Here is a 25,478-nt window from a genome sequence, read left to right on the forward strand (position 1 = left end):
CCATAGACATAAATTAGAACAGCTTTATGTCTTATGCTGGAACTTAGACCTGGCTGCCAGTGACTCCAAGGCACCAGTAAGACGTTGGCAATTGTTGGTGTGCCCCCGCTGTGCCTCTCTTTCTCCAGATATACCTTCCAAACTAAAAAATGAGAAAGGGAATGGCTCCTCCTACTCAAGGGGAATCCTGAGTGAGCAGCTTTGATGGATGTCTAGCAGTTTTGTAAAACTAGTGTGGCTCAGAACTCCTGCAGTGGACCTGAGAATCAGGCCTATTATCTGTGTAGCACCTGCACACATTAAGAGAATAGAACTCTGTGATATTTCTGTTGCATAGTAAGATTCTGTACTAAGGCTACTGCCACAGAAGATGCTGTGATATTAGGAGTTCCTAATTAGGCTCTAGACCAAGGTGATCTTTCCTTCCAGATGGTTTCAAGGCAGTTTCTAATTAGACTCTAGCCTCAGCTGCAGGGCCGGCTTTAGCAAATGCGGAGCCCAATTCGAACAGTTCTGATGGGGCCCCAGCAGGGATGACTAAAAAAAAAAAAAAAAACGTAAAAAAACATATGGGGCTTGTACTCACCGGGCGTCGCTCCTAGTTTTCAGCGGCGGGTCCTTCACTCACTCCGGGTCTTCAGCGGCACTGAAGGACCTGCTGCTGAAGTGCTGCCAAAGACTTGGAGCGAGTGAAGGACCCGCCGCCAAAGTGCTGCCGAAGACCCGGAGCAGTGCTGGGTGAGTAAAAATTAAAAAGGAGCCTCTCACTAGGGAAGGGATTCTCGATCACTTGCCCCCCCACCGCCCGGTGGCCCTCTTAGGTGCGGGACCCGATTCGGGGGAATTGGTGGAATTGGCCTAAAGCTGGCCCTGCCCAGCTGATCCAATATATGCATTTGTTCTAAGGTCTAGAAGAAGGGTGAGAAGCAGACCAGTTGAAAGCCTCTGAAAAAGATAAAAGGGGAGAAAATAGGGGTGATGTCACTGGTAGGGGTTTACTATAGACCACAAAATCAGGAAGAGGAAGTAGATGAGGCATTTCTAGAACAAATAACAGAAATATCCAAAACATAAGACCTGCTAGTAATGGGAGACTTTAGCGACTGACACACATGTTGGAAAAATAATATGGCAAAACACAAAACGTCCAATATATTCTTGGAATGTATTGGGGACAACTTTTATTTCAGAAAGTGAAGGAAGTAACTGAGGAGGATAACTATTTTAGACTTGATTTTGACCAACAGGGAGGAACTGGATGTGAATCTGAAGGTGGGTGCGTGAATTTCAATATCATTTCAATTTGGGTGAGTAGCAGAATAAGGACAATGACCTTCAAAAAACAAAAAAAACCACACACTAACAAACTCAAAGAACTCATAATTAAGGTTCCATGGGAAGAAAATTTAAGGGATAAAGGAGTTCAGGAGAGCTAGCAGTTTCTCAAGGAGACAGTATTAAAGGCCCAGTTGCAAACTATCCGACTGCAAAACATAGGAGAACTAGTAAGAGGCCAATATGGGTCCATAAGGAGCATTTAATGACCTGAAAGTGCAGGTCCTCTACATAGTGGGGAAGGAGAGCTTGAACATAGGAAGGCTAAGATATTCAGTGCCTATTTTGCTTCAGTCTTCACTAAAATGGTTAATGATAGGCAGATATTCAGCACAAGCCAAAATAGGGAAAGAACAGGATAAAGAATATTCAGATAAGTTAGCTGTATTCAACTCATGAAAGCATGATTACTTTCATCCTCGAGTATCTTTGAGAACTCCTGGAGAATGAGTGATGTCTTAGAAGACTGGAGAAGAGTAAACATAATACCTATCTTTGAAAGGGGAAAGAAAGCAGATCAGGGAATTATAGACCAGACAGCATAACTTCAATACCTAGAAAGATACTGGAACAAATTATTAAACAATCAATTTGTAAGCTCTTAGGTGATAATAAGGTTATAAGGAATAGTCAGCAAGCCATGGATTCGCCAAGTACAAATCATGCCAAACCAACTTAATTTCCTTCTTTTACAGCATTATTAGTGGATAGGGGGAAACAGTAGAGTTAATATGTTTTGATTTTGACACAGTACCACCACATTCTCATAAACAAATTAGGAACTTGGGGTCTAGATGAAATTACTGTAAAGTGGGTGCACAACTGGTTGAAAGAATGTACTCAAAGAGTAGTTATGGTTCCCTGTCCACCTGGAAGGGCAATCTAATGGGATCCCACAGGGGTCAGACCAGGTTCCAGTATTACCCAGTATTTTCATTAATGACTTGGATAATAGAGTTGAGCATTTGCTTATAAAATGTGCAGAAGACACTAGGCTGGGAGATATTGCAAACACTTCAGAGGACAGGATTAGAATTCAAAATGAGCTTGTCAAATTGGAGAATTGGTCTGGTATATTAACATGGAATGTCATATGTAGGACACAGGAGTCAGTTGTCCCATTCTGCTCTGCAATGGTGAGGTCTCAACTGGAGTATTGTGTCCATACTTGGAGCACCATACTTTAGGAAAGATGTGGACAAACTGGAGAGAGTCCAGAGGAGAGCAACAAAAATGACAAAAGGTTTAGAAATCCTGACTTATATGGAAAAGGTAAAAAAAAAAAAAAGAAAAGAAAAGGGCATGTTTAGTCTTGAGGAGAAGACTGAAGTGGGTCCTTTATAATGGTCTTCAAATATGTAAAGGGTTCTTATAAAAAGGATGGTGATCAATTATGCTACATATCCTGTGAAGGTAGGACAAGAAGTAATGGGCATAATCTGCAGCAAGGGAAATTTAGGTTAAATATTAGGAAAACTTCTAGCTAAAAGAGCAGTTAATTTCTGAAATAGGCTTCAAAGGGAGGTTCTGAAATATGCATCATTGGAGGTTTTCAGGAAGAAATTGAACGAACACCTGTCAGGGATGGAGAAGGTTTATTTGGTTGTGCCTCCATACAATGGGCTGGATTTGATGACCTTTCAAGATGGCTTCCATCCCTACATTTCTATGACTCTGTGATTCCTCTCGGGCAGCTACAAGGCAGTCTCTAGCCCCAGCCAGGCTTTCCTTCACAGGGCTTGACCAAGAGGTCTTCTCTCTCTACCAGTCAGCCCCCACTAATCTGAGCTTTTCCTTATTTAACTCCTTGCTCCAGGATTGACACCTACTGCTGGTGTAATGAGGCAAGGGTGATTCTACCAATAGGTCCTCGTTAACCCCTTCAAGACCAGTGTCCTTGATAGAACTGGGCAAAAAATTGTGGCCGAATTTTTCTTTAGATGAAAAATGCAGATTCAGTGACACCGAAACATATCCATTTTCCTGAATTGTTAGTTTGGGGGGGGACCCAAACCCCTCCAGAAACAAAATTTATGGAAAAAAACTATAAATTAAGCATTTTGATTTTTTGTTTTGAAATAACTTTTCCTTTCAATTTCTTTTTAAAAAATCAAAAACTGTTGATATTAGAATGAAACATTTTAATTTTGTTGAAACAAAATATTTCATTAGACCCAGAACAATTGTTTTTTACTTTTCAATTTGCCAAACAAAATGATTTTCAATCTGACAGAAAAATATTTGTTTCTACTTTTCCAAATTTCCAACGAACCAAATAATGTATTTAGTCTGCCAGCTTTTGTGAACCAATAAATATGTGCTACGGGCTACTTTGCAGTGGTTGGGAAATATAGTGCAGTGTAATGGGATAGATAAATCGTTTTATAGCAACAAACGTTCTCTTTTAAAAGTTTGTAAATACAGACATGACCATCATTATGTGAGATTTCTGATGTTTGATTTAAATAAGTTACTGCTTGAAATTATTTTCATATATAAATATAATTATTTTGAGTTTATACTGTGTACTTGAAATATAATTTGACCATCTGAAATGTACCACTGGACTGATCATTTCTCTTCCAGCAAAGGAGTGTGTGTTATCTGCATAGATAACCTTAATTACCAAACTAGTGCTACTCAGTAAAGTCAGTCAGTGGGTCTTTAGAGATTGGACTTAAAATCGATCAAGCTGTGCTCACTCTCTCTCTCTCTACCAGAAGAAGATAGGTGGTTGGGGAAAACAGTTTCTGTGAAGCTAGAGCCTTTCCAATTCATCTGCTGAACCAGTAATTGGTTGGAGTTTGACTCTGCATGGAAATAAGCAGCCAGCTTCCGGTATCCAAGAGGGTGAATGCAGCAGCTGAAGAAAGAGGGGCATTTCCTGTCCAAGCAAAGGAGTGTTAAGCTATATTTGAACTGCACACTTTTGTAAAATATATTACATAGCGCTTTGTTTCCAGCTTTCCCAGGAATGTGTCTTTTTGGCTATTAGCTTTGTACTGCTTGCAATTGGATAAAATGAGTTTACCATCCAGCTGTGAGCACTTGACTTTGGAGAAGGTGGCTAGATTCCGAAGTGCTTACATTCATGGATCGCCTTATGCTATTAACAAGCCAATTGATATTAAACAGCAGAAGAGACGGTATGAGTTTTTTGTTATTCTTTAACTAAATATTTCTATTGTGTTGCCTGTAGTTTGCCACTTTAAAGCGTACAGAGGTGAGGGAGAAGGTACCCTGTCTATAGATCCTTCTTTTGTACCATAAAGAGAGCTGTAAAAAAAAACAAACAAAAAAACAAAAAACCCTATACAAGAGCTCTGCTAGAAACTTCTAACTTCAAATTGATAAAAATTTATATCTGTTCTAGACAGACATAATACTTTTTAATTATTTATTCAGCATGTTTGCCTGTTATACAATACTCTATTTACAGTGCTATATAAGTATACTAAGTTGATTTCTAAGAGGAAACAGTAAAGCTTTAGAATTCAAGAAAACTAGGGTTACTATTGCTTCTTAACCTCAGGCAAATGAGACTGAAATTTTGAAAAGATTTTACACTAAGAATTTAATTACTTGTAAATTGCTTTTTGATCCTAGCTCTGAAGTTTTCTGTATTGTGTGGAATGTTTGGTCTAAAATGTTTGTTCTACATTTTGTCAGAAGACTGAAGAACTGAAAGTAATCTTCATTAATCTGTGTTTGTTAAATGTTGTTGACCACCATATTAGAAATTGCATTAACATCCTGCAAGATGCTTTCATTATAAAGTAAGCAGCTCTATGGCAAAGCTCCACATTTCTGTCATTTTCCTTCCCCCAATATGCACACATATGTTCTCTCTCAATAGCCTGTGTTGTGTATGTGAGATTCAAAAGGTAGGGAGGTATGTCTGTACTAAAGGAAGAGGTCTTCCCTGTGTAGTAAATTTAACATTCCCTTTCCAGTCCATCTTTTTCAAACTGTGTCTGACTGTGGGGGTGGGGAGGCGTCCTTTTGGACTGGAGTGAAGTTGTTGAAACAACATGTCCATAAATATCAATTTTCCATCTGCATAATTGTATTGTTCAAAATAAAAAGTCATCATTTCAGTTTGGACAAGAGCTCTGATTTGCTTAGGAAAAATCAGGCTTTCCTAACACTCTGACTCATTTAGGTAAGGGGAGACTAGTGGATTCATGACAGAAATGCTCTCTTCCTCCAGCCCTTTCTTCCAAAGTATTCACCGTTGAAATCTAAAAACATAATCACAAGCCCTGTAATAAAAATATCACGTAAACTTAGACTTTTCTGTTAATATATGAAAATCTCATAGGTAGGATTTCTGTGGACTTAGATGATTAATGTGGAGATTGAAAAATATGATGTGATAACTGCTTAAAACTTATTTAGCTTTTGTGAAGCTTTGATCCAGTTTTAGCAGAAGTACACTTTTTTTAGCACATATCTAATAATGTGATTAATGCTTTTAAAACATTAATTCAACTTTTTATTTTCATATTCAACTAACTCAGCATACATCAGTGAGACTTCAGAGTAACATTTCAACTAAATTTTCTCTTTGTTAAGTTATTTAGGCATTGCTTTAGCCTTAGATTTGTATTTTTATTTCTATGCAAAATCACTCAGCTATTGTTTTGGTATATTTCCTTTAAAACTGTTGAGAGTAAGAGCTGAAGGTTTATTTCTTAGATGCATTGAGAAAGCTCTATTCATGGATGCATTTTCTAGTAACAAACAGCAGTCTGTAATCTGCGCTTCTGTGTTCTTTTGAAATTGTTAGTTTTGAATGGTGACTTAGAGTGACACAGTATGGGAGTTCAGAGTCTGCTATGGAAACAAAATCTTCCCTTAGAGATGCCATTGAAAAATGCGGCGCGTACAGAGTTTGGAAGTTCATGGAATGCACTGTAACCTTCCCAAAAGTAAACTGTTTTCCACTCTCTTTAATCAATGTTCTGGCTAAGGCTCATTTTAATCCCTGTCTAGTACAGCATGTAGAAGCTTTAGGGTTTGGTATAATTTGTACAGAGCAAAGAAATGCACATCAGCAAACAGAAAATGGACTTTTTAAATTACAAAGCAAACTGAGAAAGAGTCCTCAGGAAGAAGCCACGTCTCATACGTTTTGCAGCTTCCTTTCTGAAACATGCAGGTGAGAGGATGTGAAGTTCTGTGCTAGAATTTTGTTTATTTTTGTTGAAGTGTGGAGCCCTGTCTTCAGTGCTAGACAAGAACAAATAACTCTGTCCTCTAAACCAGATACTAAACAGTCAGGGTCAGATCCTCAGCTGGTGCACATTGACACAACTCCATTGAAGTCAGAAAAGCTACACCAATACACACTGAGGTCTGATCCTCAGCTGGAGTAAAAATTTATAACTGAATTTTACAAGATATGCAGCATAACACACATGAGATTGACCTCCTTTGTAAAGTGCTTTGAGATCTTCTGATGAAAAATGCTATATAAGAGCTAGGTGATATTATTCCTGTTGTTTAGCAGCCATGTTTTGTTTTTAGGAGTGAGCCAGGGATATTTTCCTCCATTAAACCATCTATTCTTGGTGGAGGGATGTATTTCTGTTTCTTTCACTCTTTACAACTTGTGTGATTTACTTTATCATTATCATCATCATAATTATTTATTATTTATATTATTGTAGCATCTAGGAGTCCAAGTTGTAGATCAGGACCCATTGTGCTTCATCGCTCAGACTTTGTTGTGGCTTGCCACTATTTAGGAATTAATAAATCACTGTATATTAGAAGGAAGAACTGATCCTTAGTCTACATCTGTCCTATTTGTGATGCTCATGTTAATAGCTGGTGTTTCACTTCAATCACTGGGGAGTCGAATAAAGCACTTGGCACAATTTAGTACTATATACTACTCCTACGAACTTTCTTTTAAGTATGAAGGGACAACTCAAAGAAGAGTTCTGTGGTGCTCAAAAAACTTATTTCATTTACCCATAGAAGTTGATCCAATTAAAGATGTTACCTCCCCTACTACCTTGTCTTAATCAAAATCAAGTCAGTATAAAAAATAATTTAAAGTAGTTTCAGGTGTTGCAGCTACCCTGGGTCTCCTAGCCAGTTTTTGTGGTTTTACATTATTCTACTTTTAAATGTGATTTTTCTTTCATCTGATGCTGTCTGGAAAAACTCATGCAAACAATGGAGTAAAATATCTAAGACCCTGACCCTCTTGAGTTCCACACAGTGAGAACCCCATCATCTTTAGTGGGATTCTGTGTGAAATATGCAGGATCAGAGGTTGACTGACTGAAACAGTGGAGGGGGAAACTCACTATTCACACAGTACTGTCAAATATGCAACATTAAATATATATTTTCCTCATTTCCAATTCCTTTCAATTACAATATTCATATGTGTTACTTGTAAATATAATGGATAAAGAATTTCTAAACATAATGTAATTTTTAGATTGACAGTATCCTGTATAATTTAGGAGCTTCTATGCCAAAAATTTGTTAGAAACTTTTTGTTTAACTGAAGAAGATAAGAGTATAGAATCTGTGGGAGAACTCACATGATCAAAGTCATGCACATGCTTAAGTACTTGCAGGATTGGGACCTTAGTGCTGATCTTGACTCAAGTGAAGCAGTCTTAAGGTGAGTGAGTGAATAAGGAAATTGCATTCCACAACAGATGCTCAAAATCTATTTGCCCGAGACTGAATTTGTAAACCTTCCAGACATACTGCAAGCCATCTCTTTTCTTGGGTGTTTGGGAGAGATGCCGGGGTCTAGGTGTGGCTGAGTTGTAGGCTGAAGGATGTTTTAGGTGCAGTCTTGCAAATGTATAGAGTGATTATTTTTCTCTCACTGGCAGAATCTATTAGTTGGTGAGTTGTGTAACTGGAGATTTGAATTAGTAGATTTGAAAATTTGTAGTTGCCTGTTTTATAATAAGAGGTGCCTAAAAGCTTGGATAAGCCTAAACAAATAAATAAATTGAATTGGCCGATACAGAAAATAAATTCTGCACCCTCCAAAGGCTCATTACCAGGGTTTTATATCACTTCTTGAATTACTGCCATGAAATTGCGAAAAACTGAAATGTTTGTAGAGATGAGTTTTGTAGAAATTGACATAACTAGATGCTGGTTATACAAATAGGTGAGCAGCAGAATATCAATTTTTATAGAAACAAAATTCTGTTTTGAATTCTCAGTAATGTGCCATATAAATGAAAAACCAGCCAGAAATGTATTTTCCTGCCTTTCCACGCATCCTCTTCATTTCAGGAGGCTTTATGAATTCTGAGAAGTTTAAGCAATAAAGGCTTGAAATCCATGAGAATTGTATGGGATATGAGTGAGGCCAGCATTTGCCTCTCAAAGTTGTACTGAGCATGCTGTCCAGTGTACAAGCTTATCATTCAAGTTTTTCATATGCTAATAAACTGAAAGCTAGCCCAGATATGGAGAAGATAATTGATGCAAAATGTGCCAAGGTAGAGGGGGTAAGCATCTTCCCCTGGCTTAAACCCCTCCTCCGACCTGTTCCAGAGCTATATACTGTCATGACTACCTGATTGAGGGATAGTTACAGCCACGATATGGAGTTGTGGTTAAGAATACTTACTCTTACTGCAGGTTCCCTTGTGTGCAGTGATAAATCCTGATTATTTTACTAAGTGTAGGATGTTGAGCATGTAGATTTCTGATTATGAAATTCTGTGTATTATGCATTGTCTAGTAGCATCAGACAAATATTTACCCATTTGCAAAGAAAAGGCTCTGAGTAGAGCTAGGTCAGAAAATGATGATTTATTGAAATAGAAACCTTTTGCAGAACTGTGTCGCCGCTGACAAAAATGAACAAACACTGAAAAAAAAAGTTTTGATAAAGTTGAAATGATTTTTTGAATGGATCCTCATGATTTTTCTTTACAAAACATTTTTCCATTTCAGTATTTATTGTATATTATAAAATATAAAATTAAAAAGTAAAAAATTTGTCTTAAAACATTTTAATTTTGTTGACATGAAATAGATTGATCAACTTGAAATACAGTTTGGGAGGATTTTGGTTCATGGGTAATTTTGTTCCAGAACAGAAGAAATTTCAAAATGACAAAACTCTTCCTGAAACAAAAAATCCAGCTCCCCCACAGCTCTAATTCTGAGTATATTTAGATTTTTGTCAGATCATCAAGCATGATGGTATCCATGGAAATGATTAGAATGGTATCCATGGAAATGATTTAATAATAATAATAATAATAATAATAATAATAATAATAATAATAAAGTGTTGGGAGCTGGGACCTGGACTGTGGCTCATATATTAGTTGTGTCTTAGTGTCCATAAAAATAGAAAGAAACAATCAATGAACCACAGCATACTGCAAGCCATCATTACAGTGAACCATGAAGAAACGCACATCATGTTCTGAGAAAGAAATTAAGAATTAAATAAAAAGGAAACTAATTAAAATGTGGTTCTTAGATAGATGAACAATCCTGGTTTTCCTCTCTTTTTCATTTACTGGCTACAAAGGATGATTGACTTGTGTTTTAGTGAGGTGAAGAATGACCACACTGCATCTTTGGGTGCGGGGCAGGGGAAGAGGCATTGTCCACCTTGCCTACTTTATGGGAACAGGAGGAAGAGAGGGGCTCAGAGGTTACTGCAAAAGGGGTAAATGGGTAAGTGTGGCGATGCTGACTCATCTCCATGACCAGAAGGACTGGGGAGTTCAAAAAGGAGCAAGCCTGGCAGGAGAAGAAGCCTCTTTCCCCCAGACCAGACAGAGCAGCACCCACCCTCCCTCCCCTTGGAGGTGGCAAAATACCAGGTTTGTTCAGGACCTACTCTGGGCATCGTGCTAGTTGTTTTTTTCTGGGGGCGAGCTGGGAAGGAATTTTCCCCTCACCACCAGATTGGCCTAGGTGGAGTGTGTGGGGGGGTTCACTTTCCACACAGGGTACAGGGAGGGCCTTGTTATGGCGAGTAGGGATGGGAATTAGGTGTAACCCTTTTGCCCCTCTGAGTTGGCAGCAACAAGGGCCGGGTTCAGTATCCAGGGGTTCCATTTCAGTAACACAATGCATAACCGGCTCGAGCCCCCACCCAGTGACCTGGGACACTCACATATCACACACCCCTGGGCGCCTCTAGGAGGCAATGCTTCCCCTCTCGCAAGCACGGAGTCTGAGTGTGGCAAAATCTTTTTAATAAAGGAAGGAATCAATGCAGCATCCCATTAGAGAAACACCACAAGCAGAGTTATAACACAAATCATAAACAAAACCCACCTCCAAGTACGTTTGGCACTATCCTTTTTCCCCTTAGGGTTTTAAGTCCAATCACCCCAAAGTCCAACAACCCAAAAGTCTCTGGTCAATGCCACCCCAGAGTTTGAGAGTTTATCTGTAGAGGTCCCCCCCCCCCAGCCTGGGTAGAAAGGAGCACCTTACGTGGTCCAGGGCCAACTGCCCTGCCTCTCCGTGGGTTCTGCTTCCGCCAACATTCCACAGTGGAGAGAGAAGGGGGTGGAACTGGTGCTTCTGGCTCCACAAGGAGACTGCACCACCAGGCACAGATACCTGCCCCCAGCCTCTCTCTCTCCATTCACTGGGTTTGGAACCCATGTCCCTAGCAAGTGTCTAGCAAGTACCACCCAACTGAGGGTGAGTCATTTGTCACCGAGCAGTCCCACAGCTCAGCAGTCTGGGATAGGGTAGGCGTGCCTATGCAAATACACTCTCTGAAATTCTTTCCACCAGATGTCAGGATAGAGCTTATCCTGACTCTGCTTACATCCTCCCCCCAGCCAAGAATTTGTCGTCCCGACAAATCACATTCCCTACTATACCAACTTATTGGTCCCCTCCAAAAGGCATTAGATAGCCCACTTTAGCTTTCACAAACCTGTATGCTAAATGTATAGGCTCCTCACTAATCACCCCAGGTGCATCGTAAGTTAACCATCTCACTGGTCTTATTACCCTGTCTCGCCTATTGAGAATCTCTGTTGCTATGGTAGGGGGGACATCCTCTTGAGTGACGGATGGGGAGGTTTCCTGTGAGTTCCCCTCGGATACTGGCATAGGCCCCTGCATTTCTAGTTCTAACAGCGGAGGGTCGCAGGTGCTCTGGACATCCTCCATCTGTATGTCACCACTGTCCAATAGCCTGTGTAAGTCATTACACGGGGGTCCCACCAGTGGCTCAGGGATGTCAGGAATGGGCCTAAATACTTCTGCCATAGGGTTTAGGGCGGAAGAGGGTCTGCTCTCTTCTGATTCAGCGGATCGAGACTGAAATCTTGTCTTCATCCCAGGATACACCATGGTTGTGTCTTCCTCCTCAGACTCACTCTCAGATGTGCTGAGTAGGGGTAGGTTAGCTGCAGGGAGCCGGCTGTCCACGTTGGAAGGCGGCTTTGGCACAGCACCTTCGTTCTGCCCAGTTGCCCGGTTGTGGCCAATCTCATAAGGGCTGCGTACCAATTCCCCCACAGGGAGCAAAAGGTTTCTGTGCACGGTCTTTGTCTGCCCTGTACCCTCTTCAGGTTTGATCTTATAAACCGGCAGGTCTCCTAGCTTTTCCATCACTAGGTAAGGTATTGCCTTCCACCTGTCAGCTATCTTGTGTTTGCCAGCAATACCCAAATTTCGCAGCAGGACTCTGTCCCCTGGCTGGAGCTCTTGCAGACGCACCCTAGCATCATATCGCTGTTTGTTGCGGTCTGCGTTCTTCCGAGCTGCAGACGTAGCTAAGTGATAAGCATCCGGTAGCTTTTCTTGTAGTTGGGATACATATTGCTGATGGGTTTCATAGCTATCGCCATCCTCTGATACACCAAAGCACAGATCTATGGGTAGTCTTGGTTCTCGCCCAAACATCAAGAGATATGGGGTGACCCCCATAGCATCGTTCTTTGTGGTGTTGTAGGCGTGCACCAGAAATGCAACATGTTGGCTCCAGGTTGCCTTCTGCTCTGGCCGCAAAGTCCCTAACATATCCAATAGGGTTCAGTTGAACCTCTCTGGCTGATGGTCACCTTGCGGGTGGTAAGGCGTTGTCCTCGACTTTTTAATACCTGCTATCCTCAGCACCTCCTTCAGAAGGTGACTCTCAAAATCTCGTCCCTGATCCGAGTGTATCCGGGCTGGGAATCCATAAACTGAGTAATATTTTTCCCACAGTACTCGAGCGACAGTAGTGGCCCTCTGATCACGTGTGGGATATGCCTGTGCATATCGTGTGTAATGGTCGGTCACTACTAGGATGTTCCCAATATTCCTCTTGTCCACTTCTAAAGACAGAAATCAATGCAAACCAGCTCCAGAGGTTTGTTGCTGGTGATGTTCTTCAGATATGCAGCCCTCGTGGGCAGAGTTTTCCTTTGAACACATCGCGCGCAGGTCTCACATTTCCTGCGAACATTTTCAGCCATCCGTGGCCAATAGAATCTACTGCGGATAAGTTCCAGGGTCCTCTCCATCCCTAAATGTCCAAAGTCATCATGCAGGGCCCTCATGGCCAGAGCTCTGTAATCTTTTGACAGCACTAGTTGATTCCGTTGCTTTTGTAGAGGGTCTGTGGTCGTGCGGTGTAGCACTCCTTGAATCAGTTTTAGTTTGGTCCATTCTCTCAATAGTAGTTTGCCCTCTGGGGTAGGTGGGACAACTTCAGCTGGGCCTCGCCCCTCTCTTTTGGCAAGTAGTGTATCACGAATGTCAATATCTTGCAGCTTGGCTTCCTGCCAGTCAGCCCCATTGAGCATGGGCAAGGGAGATTGGTCCAAAGCGATATAGTTCACTGAAGCAGAAGGCACGCATTCAGGGGGTAGGCCCAAAGTTTCAGCAACACATTCATGAACTTTCTCATGGGACTCTGGCTCTCGGCGGCTCACACTGCAGATAGCTCTCACTCCATCCGTGGGTATCACAGCAAGTCTTGGTGCCTGTGGACGCCTGGACAATGCATCTGCATCTACATTGCTTCTCCCTGATCGGTATTGAATGCTGAAGTCATAGCTAGCCAAAGCGGCCACCCATCTTTGCCCTGTAGCATCCAGTTTAGCACTTGTTAACACATAAGTCAATGGGTTGTTGTCTGTCCACACCTGGAACTGAGCCCCATACAAGTAGTCTCGAAATTTCTCAGTGATGGCCCATTTCAAGGCCAAGAACTCCAGCTTGTGGGTGGGATAGCGGGTTTCACTATCAGACAGTCCTCGGCTGGCAAAGGCTATAGGTTTACGCTTGCCTTCCACCTCCTGGTACAGTACCACCCCCAGACCCTCCAAACTTGCATCAGTATGCAGGATAAATGGCTTGCTTGGGTCAGCAAATACCAGGACTGGGGCATGAGTTAGGCAAGTAATGATTTCTCGAAAAGCCCTTTCACATCTCTCATCCCACCGTGGCCCAAAGGGTTCGAAGGGGCCATAGTGTCTCTGCACGAAAGGCCCTTTATTCTTGGTCTTAGATTTGTCCTTGCTGGACTGATATCCCCTGGTAAGATCATTGAGGGGTTTTACAATTGTAGCATAGTTTTTCACAAATCTGCGGTAATAACCACTAAACCCAAGGAAGGTCTTAAGTTCTCTGTAGTTGCTTGGACGTGGCCATGTAGTGAGTGCTTCTATTTTATCAGAATCAGTACTCACACCCTCTTGGGACACGATGTGCCCCACATACTTCACCGAGGTCCTGCAGAACTGGCATTTGTCAATTGAAAGCTTCAAACCATAATCCTCCAGCCTATCAAGCACTTTAAGAAGTCTTTCTTCATGCTCCTCCAAAGTTCTTCCAAACACAATCAGGTCATCCAAATAAACTAACTCTTGCAGTAAATTCATGTCTCCCACAACTTTCTCCATAAGACGTTGAAATGTGGCAGGTGTTCCAGAAATCCCTTGGGGAATGCGTTCGAACTGATAAAACCCTAATGGGCAGATGAAGGCTGTCTTCTCCTTATCTTCTTCACCCAGAGGGATCTGGTAGTATCCACTCCAAAGATCCAACACAGAGAACCACTGGCTTCCCAGCAAACAATCTAAGGCATCTTGAACTCGAGGCATTGTGTACTGGTCAACCACAGTACGGCGGTTTAGGGTGCGGTAGTCAATACACATCCGGATTTTCCCATTCTTTTTATGGACCACCACAATGGGTGAGGCGTATGAGCTGCGGGACTCTGTAATTATGTCATTTGCAGCCAGCTCTTGAAGATGTTGTCACACATCTTCCATCTCGGAGAGAGCAAGCCTCCTAGATCTCTCTCTGAAAGGTCGAGAGTCATGTAGTCTGATGTTGTGCTCTACTCCTTTTGCACATCCCACATCCCACTCATGCAATGAGAACACCTTGGATCTTTCACAAAGTTTTCTTCTTAGGCGATCTTTCCTCGGACAATGGTGAATCTCCAAAGTCAAACTTTACTGGGTCTATTGTTGGCACTTGAGTCTCACACTGGGGTATTACAATTGATTCTGGCTCAAAGAGGTCTGCTATCTTTTGTCCTTGCCTCACAACAACATCTCTACTTGTTTCATTAGTAATCAGTATAGTCACCTTTTCCTGGGCTTCAGCAGGTAGGGTTATGACTCCACTGGGGACCAGCACTCCTTCCGGGAGTTCTCCTTCAGCCGGCTGCTCTATCATTGCTAATGCCCCTTTACTGCCTTTCAGCCTGGTACTCATGACAAGTACTTCTTGCTCCGTCCTTGCAGGCACTACTAAGGGGGTTGTACCCATGTACTTCAGTGCCCCAATCGGTAGCTCAGATGTCTCTTTTTTAGCTCTCTCAATTTTCCTATAGGCTTCAGCACAAAGCGTATGGATCATCAGGGTACTCAGGTACTGGTCCCCAGCCCGTTGTCTGCAGTAATCTGTGAGCACCTTGAAGAGGCTGGAGTTGGTCCCTATCAGCACAGACACATTAGAAGTCCCTTTCGGGTCAGGGCATATTAAGGCAGCGGTGTCTACCTCTTGCTTTACCCCAGCAACCTCCTCTGGGAATTCCAGGTGCACTATGACATACCCTTGATAGGGGTATTCATCCATGCTGAGGCCACACAGACCAATGCCAGTCAGTGGCTGTATGGGCAGGTGCCTAAGCATCTGTTGGTAGAATGACTGAAATATAATAGTCACTTGAGATCCAGTGTCAAGCACGGCTTTACACTCCGCCCCTTCAATCCTCACCATTACCTCTGCTCGAGGCCCTATCAGTCCTGCAGGGATCCCAGCTGGATGGTCTCTTCTGGGGGAATCTTCAAATCCTCTAGGCCTAGGTGGTCTCGGTCCCCGGACCTTCTGGCAGCTACTGGATCTCTTTCAACTAGTCCTCAGCTTTTCATACACTAAGGAGGGGTTCTCTTCCTTATGGCAGTTAGCAGCACTATGCCCATCCTGACCACACCGGTAGCAAAAGAATTGTCCTTTCCCCCTTCGACGAGGTGGGACGTTGACTCTAGATACTGACTTCTCTATCGTCACCGTCTGAGGCTCCTTATTCCTGGAAATCTTAGCTCGGTCAATGATGCTTTGCAGCTCAGCTATCCGTTCTGTCAGGACCTGCATTTGTTGGGCAAGTTCCTCTGTGGTGCTCACCATCAGTACCCTGGCCATTGGCAGTGGCGTTGTGCTGCCTGGTTCCAATGTTTGGGCTTCCCAACACTCGCTGGCCGCCTGCCTTTCTTCTTCTTCCCTGACCTCCTTTATCAGCTGGGAGTAACTTGGGGGATGTTCCTGCCCTTCTCTTAGTCGGAGATGAAGTAGGATTGGGTTCTGATACTGAGTCCCTCTTACAACCTGAGCCAGTCTGGTCTGATCCATCTGCTCAGCAGTCACTGCTCCCCTCATAACAGCTCTCTGAAGCAGTCTCTCCAGCCTCTGTATATAGGCTGAAATTTTCTCACCCCTTTGCTGTCTGGAATTAATGAATTTACAGTAACTGTCCTCAGGGCCCTCCACACTCCCAAAGGTATTATCAAGGGCCTCTAGGCAGTCCTTCACACTGACCTCAGGATCAATGAGCTTCAGGGTGCGAATTACATCTAATGCTGGGCCACTAAGGCTCTCTATTAGACATCGTTGCTTTTCTACATCGGGTACGGCCCACTCCTGCAGCATTTCAGTAGTATGCTCCGACCAGAGTTCAAACTCCTCTTCCCCATCAAACAACCTTAACTTACGACAAGACTTCGATGTAGCATAGGCCAACACAATCTTTTCCAATATACGCCCCAGTGCTTTTGCCCAATCATAGGCTGAGTCTGCCGCCCCTGAGCTAGAGGCTGCAGGACTGGGGCCCAACAAACACGACATATTAGCCATTACACAAACAGTAATTTCCTCAAAATATAAACACAATTATTTCCCAATACAGTGGAACACTCAACAGGTGCTTGCGAGGGGTACTGACCCAGGGATCCCGGACGAGCCCCCAAAAATGTAACCCTTCTGCCCCTCTGAGTTGGCAGCAACAAGGGCCGGGTTCAGTATCCAGGGGTTCCGTTTCAGTAACACAATGCATAACCGGCTCGAGCCCCCACCCAGTGACCTGGGACACTCACATATCACACCCCCCTGGGCGCCTCTAGGAGGCAATACTTCCCCTCTCGCAAGCACGGAGTCTGAGTGTGGCAAAATCTTTTTAATAAAGGAAGGAATCAATGCGGCATCCCATTGGATAAACACCACAAACAAGGTTATAACACAAACCATAAACAAAACCCACCTCCAAGTACGTTTGGCACTGTCCTTTTTCCCCTTAGGGTTTTAAGTCCAATCACCCCAAAGTCCAACAACCCAAAAGTCTCTGGTCAATGCCACCCCAGAGTTTGAGAGTTTATCTGTAGAGGTCCCCCCCCCCTAGCCTGGGTAGAAAGGGGCACCTTACGTGGTCCAGGGCCAACTGCCCTGCCTCTCCGTGGGTTCTGCTTCCGCCTTCTCCATGAACTGCTCTGCTTCACCAGCCGCTCCACTCTGCTCCTCCAGCCGTCCTCAGAGACTGCTCTGCTCCACCAGCTGCTCTGCTCAATGAGCTGCTCCAGTTCTCCCTGCAAACTGCTCGGCTCCGCTCACTCTGTGGGCTGCTCCACCCGTCCCACAGCTACTCTGCTCTGCCAGCCGCTCCGCTGCCACCAGCTGTCCTGTGATCCGCTCCAGCCGTCCCCACAACTGCTCCACTCCGCCAGCCGCTCTGTTCCACAGCATATCTTCAGGCTCCCCCACTAGTTAGCACAGTACTCAGTGCTCTCAGCTCAGTAATTTCAGCTCTTTAGTGATTTCAACTCTTAGTGATCTCAGCTCTTAGTAGGGGAGCCCCAGTGCTAGTGCACCATTAGCCCAAAGTGAATTCAGCTCGGTAACCTGTATTTAGATTCTTGAGGGAATAAAAAAAATCAATTCTGACATTCCACAGTGGAGAAAGAAGGGGGTGGAACTGGTGCTTCTGGCTCCACAAGGAAACTGCACCACCAGGCACAGATACCTGTCCCCAGCCTCTCTCTCCATTCACTGGGTTTGGAACCCATGTCCCTTGTCTAGCAAGTATCACCCAACTGAGGGTGAGTCATTTGTCACCGAGCAGTCCCACAGCTCAGCAGTCTGGGATAGGGTAAGCGTGCCTATGCAAATACACTCTCTGAAATTCTTTCCACCAGATGTCAGGGTAGAGCTTATCCTGACTGCTTACAGAGGGTATGATGGCACAACTCATTAGTCAAGTGTGGGGCAGATGTCCAGTGCAGGTACTCCATAGGGAAGGGATACAGCAAGCAGATAAATGGCTTAGTAAAGGACTTAAAAAGGAGGTGTTGATTAAAGGAGTGGAAGAGGGTGTGTGTGCGTGAGTGGAGGGGGGCTCCTATGACTGGTATGGCAGGGAGCAAACCACCTCCCCTTTATAGCCCACCTTAACCCTCGTTTGAAGGGGGGATGGTAAGTTCTCAGGAGTGGCTGGCGAGGGCTGAGGGGGAGCAGAATGGGAAAAAAAGGGCTGAGGGAAACACCCCCTTCCGCCCAGGTAGATGTTGAGTGAACATGAGGTTACCTGCACTGTACATTTTTATCTGTTGGATAGTCCCAAACATGTAATAATAAAGTTGCAGCCTGATTAAAACCACATCAGGTGTCTCCTGTCCTCCTTTCGGTATAGTTGGACAGTGTGCAGTAGTTCTGTTGCAAAAGATCATACAATATTTAGTTAGTATGTCGTTCCTGTGTTTTTCAGAATTTTTTTTTCAATATACCTATAGTACAACATACACTCCTGAAGTTTTTATTTTAGTAGTGTGCATGTAATATGTAGTTTGTAATATTTGAACAATGAAATAGATAACAATCTTGACCAACCCCAACACCCATTTAACATATTGTTAAAAATATTATAGGTCTCTTCTTATTCCCTCTCACATTGGTTTTAGACCAGTATAAACTACACTGACTTAAATTATGTCTCTCTTGATTTACTACAGTATAAGTGAATTAGTCCCTATAAATCTCCTTTAAACACTGATGACAGGATTCTGATCTCATGCTGGTTCTACACTTCTATAATTCCATTCAGTTCAGGTGAATTACTCTTGACTGACCTTAATGTGAGATCACAATCAGTTCCTGATGCTCTAATTATTTTGAATCCTCTCAAAAAATCATTGGCTAATCCACTCTAAAAGCTAAATTGTTGTATAACTTAAGCTTTTTCGTATTCATTTCATATTTTTTATCTTCCAGTCTTTCTTAATATAAAAAAAAAATAGGCACTTTGTAGGTGCCAGCTGTGTAAAGACAGCACACTTCACTCCCTCATTCTTGCACATTCTCACTCTCTTCCACTCCCAAAGGTGTGATGTTTTGTGTTGAGTTGTGTGCTTTGAAGAAAGAGTTGAGAAAAGCTAACTCTTTTCAGTATCTCTGAAACAGACTTAGGGTACATCTGTACTACCCGCCAGATCGGCGGGTAGTGTTCGATGCATCGGGGATCGATTGATCGCGTCTCGTCTGGATGCGATAAATTGATCTGCGAATCAACACCTGTAGTCCACTTTGGCAGGAGGAGTAAGCAGAGTCGACGGGGGAGACACGGCAGTTGACTTGCCGCCGTGAGGACGGCCAGGTAAATCGAACTAAGATACTTCGACTTCGACTTCAGCTACTCGAATAGCGTAGCTGAAGTTGCATATCTTAGTTCAAACCCCACTGCTAGTGTAGCCCAGGCCTTAGTTTTCTATCTTCACTTAAGGTCGGGTAATCAGAACAGTCCTAATTTTTTGTCAGGGGCATGGCAGAATGGAGGGTGATGCAATGTGTATAACTCCTGTGTTTTTCATTGGAATTCTCACTTATGACCCAGATGGGCAATGGCCATTAATAAAGTAAGTGGTTAAAAACTTCTTGTTCTTGACCAATTACTTTTAGTGTCCTGAGAACATTTGTTATCATGGTTTAACTGATAGTTTTGTTTCCAGTAGTCAGCATTAGAAATACAACAGGAGCTTTCATCGGGGCATAAAAAGTGATATGACTTTTATTGCATATGCTGCAATGCCATTAATGTGATAGAGCTGTTCTGATATACATTTATATTTAATAGAAAAGAAACAAAAGAAAGGCTGTTGCTTCATGCAACTCACTGAGGCTTTAGAATTTGTAACACAGATCAGTTTGAAAAGGAGCTCTATCCAGTTGCTTTTAAGGTTCAGTGTTATCCATAATAAAATCATTGGAATTGGCATCACAGTTTTTGGTGTGCTTCTTAAATTCCAACTCCTTGAGGCTTATAATTAGGTGAGGCTCCTGGGTTTCATTTTTTAGAAAAAGAGAAAAGCCTGAAAATATGATCTATGTTGCACACTTAAGGGTCGAAACTCAGAAGACAAATTAAAAAACCCTCAACATTATTTAATGAATGATTTATTTTTGTGAGTCTCATGAATGTTAAGCCAGTCTCATAGTTTTGGGGCCTGATTAATCAACAACTTGGGTTTGGCAATACTATTTTAATTATCACATCTAACGTTTTGTTTCATGGATTCACTTATGAAATTAGCAAATATTTGTAGCAGAATTCTTTAGAACCTAGGCTCAGTTGAAGAGTATTGGCAACACATTGGGCATCTTTCATGATGTAATGATAAATAATATATGTCAACATGAATTTTTCAAGCAAATTTCAGAAACCAAAAGTTTTCTGATAAAGCAAACTTTAAATAGCATTAAGAATTTGTTAAAAGTTTTAAAATTATAAGAGGTTTTCTGCTCTCCTGCTGATATTTAGAAGGGTCTTTTTGGGTAGGCCTGACAACAATACCATTAAAAAGGCTTAGTCTCACCTTTCCTCCTCTTCCCCCTCTCCACGTGCCCACTTATCTACTTAGATTATTTGCTGGTTCTATATTTTAAGTATTGCTGCTGCCTGCTATTGGCAAGAGCCTGGGGAGGAGTATGTGTACTCTGTGTTGTGCATAAGACAAGAAGTACATTCACTGTGAAGAAAACAATGAAAAATGACCAATACCCAAAGGGGTGCTAACATGTACAAAACAGCATATTTAGAATGGTCAAATAGATGGAGCTCTGCACTTAAACACAAGAGGCCAGGATTCAGTTCCCAACTCAGTCCTAGGGCTGCTTGTGTTATCCTGGGCAAGTCACTTAATCTACCTTTGTCTCAGTTCCCTATCTGTAAAATGGAAATAATGTTTTCCTTCCTCACAGGAGTGTAGTCAGGATAGACTCTATGATTGTGAGATACTCAGGTACTAGCATGATGAGGACCACCTGTAAGTAACAAGAGAGAGAATAAAAGGGACAAATATTTTTCTCTAATTTCTTTCAGCTCTAGTAATCTTCGGGGTACTTGAAAACCATACTAGGTATACTATTTTAAGATAGAATAGTTGGTGCCCCCTTTAATGAAGGAATAGGAAGAGTCAAACAGAAGACCCCCCCAATGCAAAGGTCCTCAAACGTCAGAATTCAAACTGAATGCATATCTGAATTTTGCAGTTCAGGTATTTCTCTGTTTATTTTAATGATTTTGTCCCTCATTTTTTTTTAATTATCAGTAAAACTGCTTCTTTCCAGTTAAAACCAAAGAGGAAAAAAAATCAGTAATAAGGAAGTTAATTTAATGTCAATACTTGGCACATGGGTCCGTCCAGAGTGGTGTTCTTGCAGGATCAGGGTCATAACTACTAACCATATTTCTGTAGCATATTGATGCTCTTCTCTGAGAGATGTTGGGTATTCAAGACCTTTGAAATTCAGCCACATACACGGGTATCTAAAAATGGACTTACTAACCTACTTTTAGGCACCCTTTTTGAAATCTGACCCTTTTTCTGTGCTACCGCACTGAAAGTCCAAGTCTATAGTTTCTCCTATGCACTTCTGCCTACTGCTGTATAGACTGTAGGTATCAAAACAGAATAATAAAAGATCTTCTGACAGGTCCCAATAATTTTAGGCACGTACTGGCTTTCAGCCAGCCTCACTAATTGTAAAGGCAATAGGACATGGTCAGCAAGTGTGGGCAAGTTATGAAAATACATTTTTCCTCAAGGTTCTTTCAATGGATCAGAATTACTGTGGAAAAATTCTGGGGAACCTTTTTGTTAAAGGTACAGTGAAGGTCAGAATTATGGATGTGTTTTAAAAATATCTGTAATGATCTATTAGTTCAAAAACCTTTGCTGGAAAAAGGGGTTTTTTTTCTTTATTTTTTTTTCAAAGGAAACTTACAAAGTCAGGTTTGAATGCAGACTAGGTTGAAAAAGACAGCCTTGTCATTGTAACAACAGAGCACGACACAGTGTGCATTAGTAGATTATTTATGCACACCCAGAAGTAGTTTATTGCTGGTAGAATATGGCTTATTAAAATGGCTGTTTTTTCAAATGTGAGACTGAAGTTTTTTAATATTGTCACTTTAGTCATGACTGGACTAGGAAAATGGGTCATATCTGAAAATATGTTAGTTGCTGTAGGGACTTCCAAAAAGTGTGGACAATTTTTCAAACCCTGGAGAAGCATGTCAAATTTGTAATGCCTTATCTGAACCAACACTGAACTGTCTGAAGTTGCCTTTTACTGTCTGAAATATTTTGCACTGTCTTTGCTGTCACTTAATGTTGCATTGCATCTGTTTGGTTTTCCCTCGTGCGGCATTGTTAACACAATATCACCTTACATTATGCAGTGATACAAAGCATAAACCATGCTATACCTCAGATTTAGTCTTTCTCGTGAGTCTGATTTCATTTACACCGGGATATCAGTTGAATCATCTGAGTGTAAAACTGGTGAAAATATGATCAGAAAATATGTAAGGTAATATTATATTAGAAATATCTAATACTTATTCATCTAACACAGATTTACAGTATACAGAAAATAGGCCATTTCCTGCTATTCTGGTGAAAAAATGTTTTCCACTTCCAGTCTATAGCCAACAGCAAGGGCTTAATAAAACCAGTCATAAAGACCAAAACAAGTAACTTCTTCAGAATTGGCTTTAGCATGAAACCAAAAAACTGACTTGAACACATTCTCCTTCATTAAAAGTAATGGAGTGAAACTAAGTACTGATATATTTTAAAATTGCCTCTATCTAGGCACACGAATTCCCAGAAAACACACCACAGAATTCTGATGGCTCTGTAAACAGGTAATTTGCTACAGCATAGTTAGCAGTATAGAGGAACAAACAAACAAACAAAACTTTTTGTTCCGCAATGAAAGCAGTGACATCAGATGTCTGTCATTTCTATTCATAGGCAAATAAAATAAAAAGACATTTATCTTGGAAGCAATTTTGTCATACATGTACGCAAGTGATGAAAGTTGCTTTTCAATTTTTCTTAGAATCACACTGTGTGACTTGAGTGGACTTAAACAACTAAAAATACATCTTATGTTTCCAATGAGAGAAATCTGATTAATCTGCTAAAATTAGATAAAGTAAAAATCATTATAAAAAGCCAGAAAAATGGATTTGCAGACAATTCTTTTAAAAGTGAAATGGATATTGGTGAATATGCATATTGTAAAGTGTTCTATCTCAGCTACACCTTTTTTAGCATTAAGTCTTTGTGGATTTTAAATATAAAGACCCATGTCACATGTGCATTACTGAACAATCAAAGTATGCATTTCCCAACAGAATTACTCATTTGGGAAAAGTAGAGGTAATCAAATGGTGAAATCAACTATTATATGAATGTTTCATTTATTGGTTGCTGATTGTTTGTGAATGACAAATAACACGTTATGAGCCTGAACATATATGAGTAGTATGATTCCACCACAGTGAATCAGATTTCAGATGTTTATTCACAAATATATTATGAATCTATTTTCATTGTTGAATCACTTGTAACGTTTGTATTCTCAAGTTACCAAGACACCCAGAATATAATGGCCCATGGATGGATTTTTAATAGCTAAAAAAGACATGCATAACAATAAGTCTATGAGCACGCAGAAACCTCATAGCTCTGCAACTATGGTGCCTATCTTGCGCACCCTAGCATTAGATGTGAAATTTAATGTTTGACCCATCCCCCATTACCATGACAAAAGTTCAAGTCACACAGTATGTCTGCTATAATATAAAAATGGATTCCACTGAGCATGCTCATATTCACACGCATGCAGTGGTCTTACGAGATCATTACTGGCAAACATTCCAAGGCTCCTTGATAGCTAACTGACTGCCAGGTAACTGTGGATAGCCTTGAAGTCAAAGTATTGTAAACATATTACCCTTCAGTGCATCTATTACAGGAAGCCAGGTTTGATAACAAAGTACCTTTGTTTCTGCCAGAGAGCTCAGATGCATCTTCAAAAGTTAATTTGGGCTTCATTATTTTTAATAACTTATTTCTGGTAATTCATGATTTAAGCAGACAGCAGAGTGAGTGAAGAGGTTTATTTACTCATGCAGCATGGCTGTGAAGTTTAGGTCAACTACATTTTATGCTGATAATGTAATTAGCTAATTTGCTATGTGGCCATAAGCATTGGTGGTGACAATACTTAGTGGGTTCAGTGTTGTGCAAAGCATCATCTTGAGACTAGATTTCCTTTACAAGATTCCCATGCATGGTGGCAACAGGTATGTGGGGATCAAGTCCTGGCTTGTACCCTTCAAAAGAGGGGGCAAGGTCTTGTGCGGAGTCAAAGGCAATTTGGACGGAGCCAGGGATCTACAGGGAAGTCTGTATGGGGTGCAGTTGTTGTGTGGGAGGTAACGGGATGCGGGGTGGGGTGGAGGGTGCATAAGTTGGTATTAGGGCCAGTAGCTCATGTCTATTAGCTCAGGTCTCTGTCCCAATCCTGGGTTCCTGTTAGTTTCTACCACTCCCATTCTGTTCCCTATTTACCTTCACACCATCCACTCCTGCCCCACCCTTTCCCATCAATAGTTCTTGTCCCCGCTTTTCCCCAAGTAGCCCTTACTTCACCTCCTCACACCCTGAATAGCTCCTGTCATCTCCTTCTCTCCAACAGTTCCTCTGTCTCTCTCCATGTTGTCCTATCTCCAATAGTCTGTCCCCATCCTTCCACCCCCAACCCCTGTTGCTCCTGTTTCTCTCTACTCGTCCATCAGCCCCTCTCTTCCCCTTATGGGATAATGACAATAAGGATTCAGCCATCTCCAGCTCTTCATTGGGCACCACCTGTTTTAGGATGGCAGGGAGAGTAGAGAGCAGACAGAGTGCTATAGCAGCCTCTAGTGGCAGCCAGTCTTCACTGCAGCCCTTGTGCTTGTGACATTCAGCATGTTCTGCAGGAATGCATGAAGAGTGGCCTGTGTGTGCGATTGATGTGCAACATTTTGCAGGTCTGACACAGGCACAGAAGCGATTGGCTTTGAAAATCTCAAGCCTTATGCCTCCCTCCATGGGTCTAATCTGTAAACATAGTCTGCTACACTGTAATGCATGTTTTTCCTACATAGTCATTGCACTACTGATATCTGTATCATCACCTTGAGATGCCTTGAGTATGAAAGTTGCTATATGAAATTCAGTAATTTTCTTAGTTTTTGTGGAAAACATTTATCATTATGTGTCAACGTACAGTAAACTAGCACTCTATAAATGTCTCTAATTTTCAGGTGAGAAAAGTTAGGA

At 41.8% G+C, this 25,478-nt stretch overlaps 1 protein-coding gene across 4 annotated transcripts in view; it reads left to right on the forward strand.

The window, feature by feature from the left end:
- PDE4D (phosphodiesterase 4D) overlaps positions 1–25,478 on the forward strand; it is a 960,682-nt gene that overhangs the window by 583,825 nt on the left and 351,379 nt on the right. The gene's annotated exons all lie outside the window — the stretch shown is intronic.

Source organism: Gopherus evgoodei, chromosome 6 (genome assembly GCF_007399415.2).
Source record: "Gopherus evgoodei ecotype Sinaloan lineage chromosome 6, rGopEvg1_v1.p, whole genome shotgun sequence".
NCBI lineage: Eukaryota > Metazoa > Chordata > Testudines > Testudinidae > Gopherus > Gopherus evgoodei.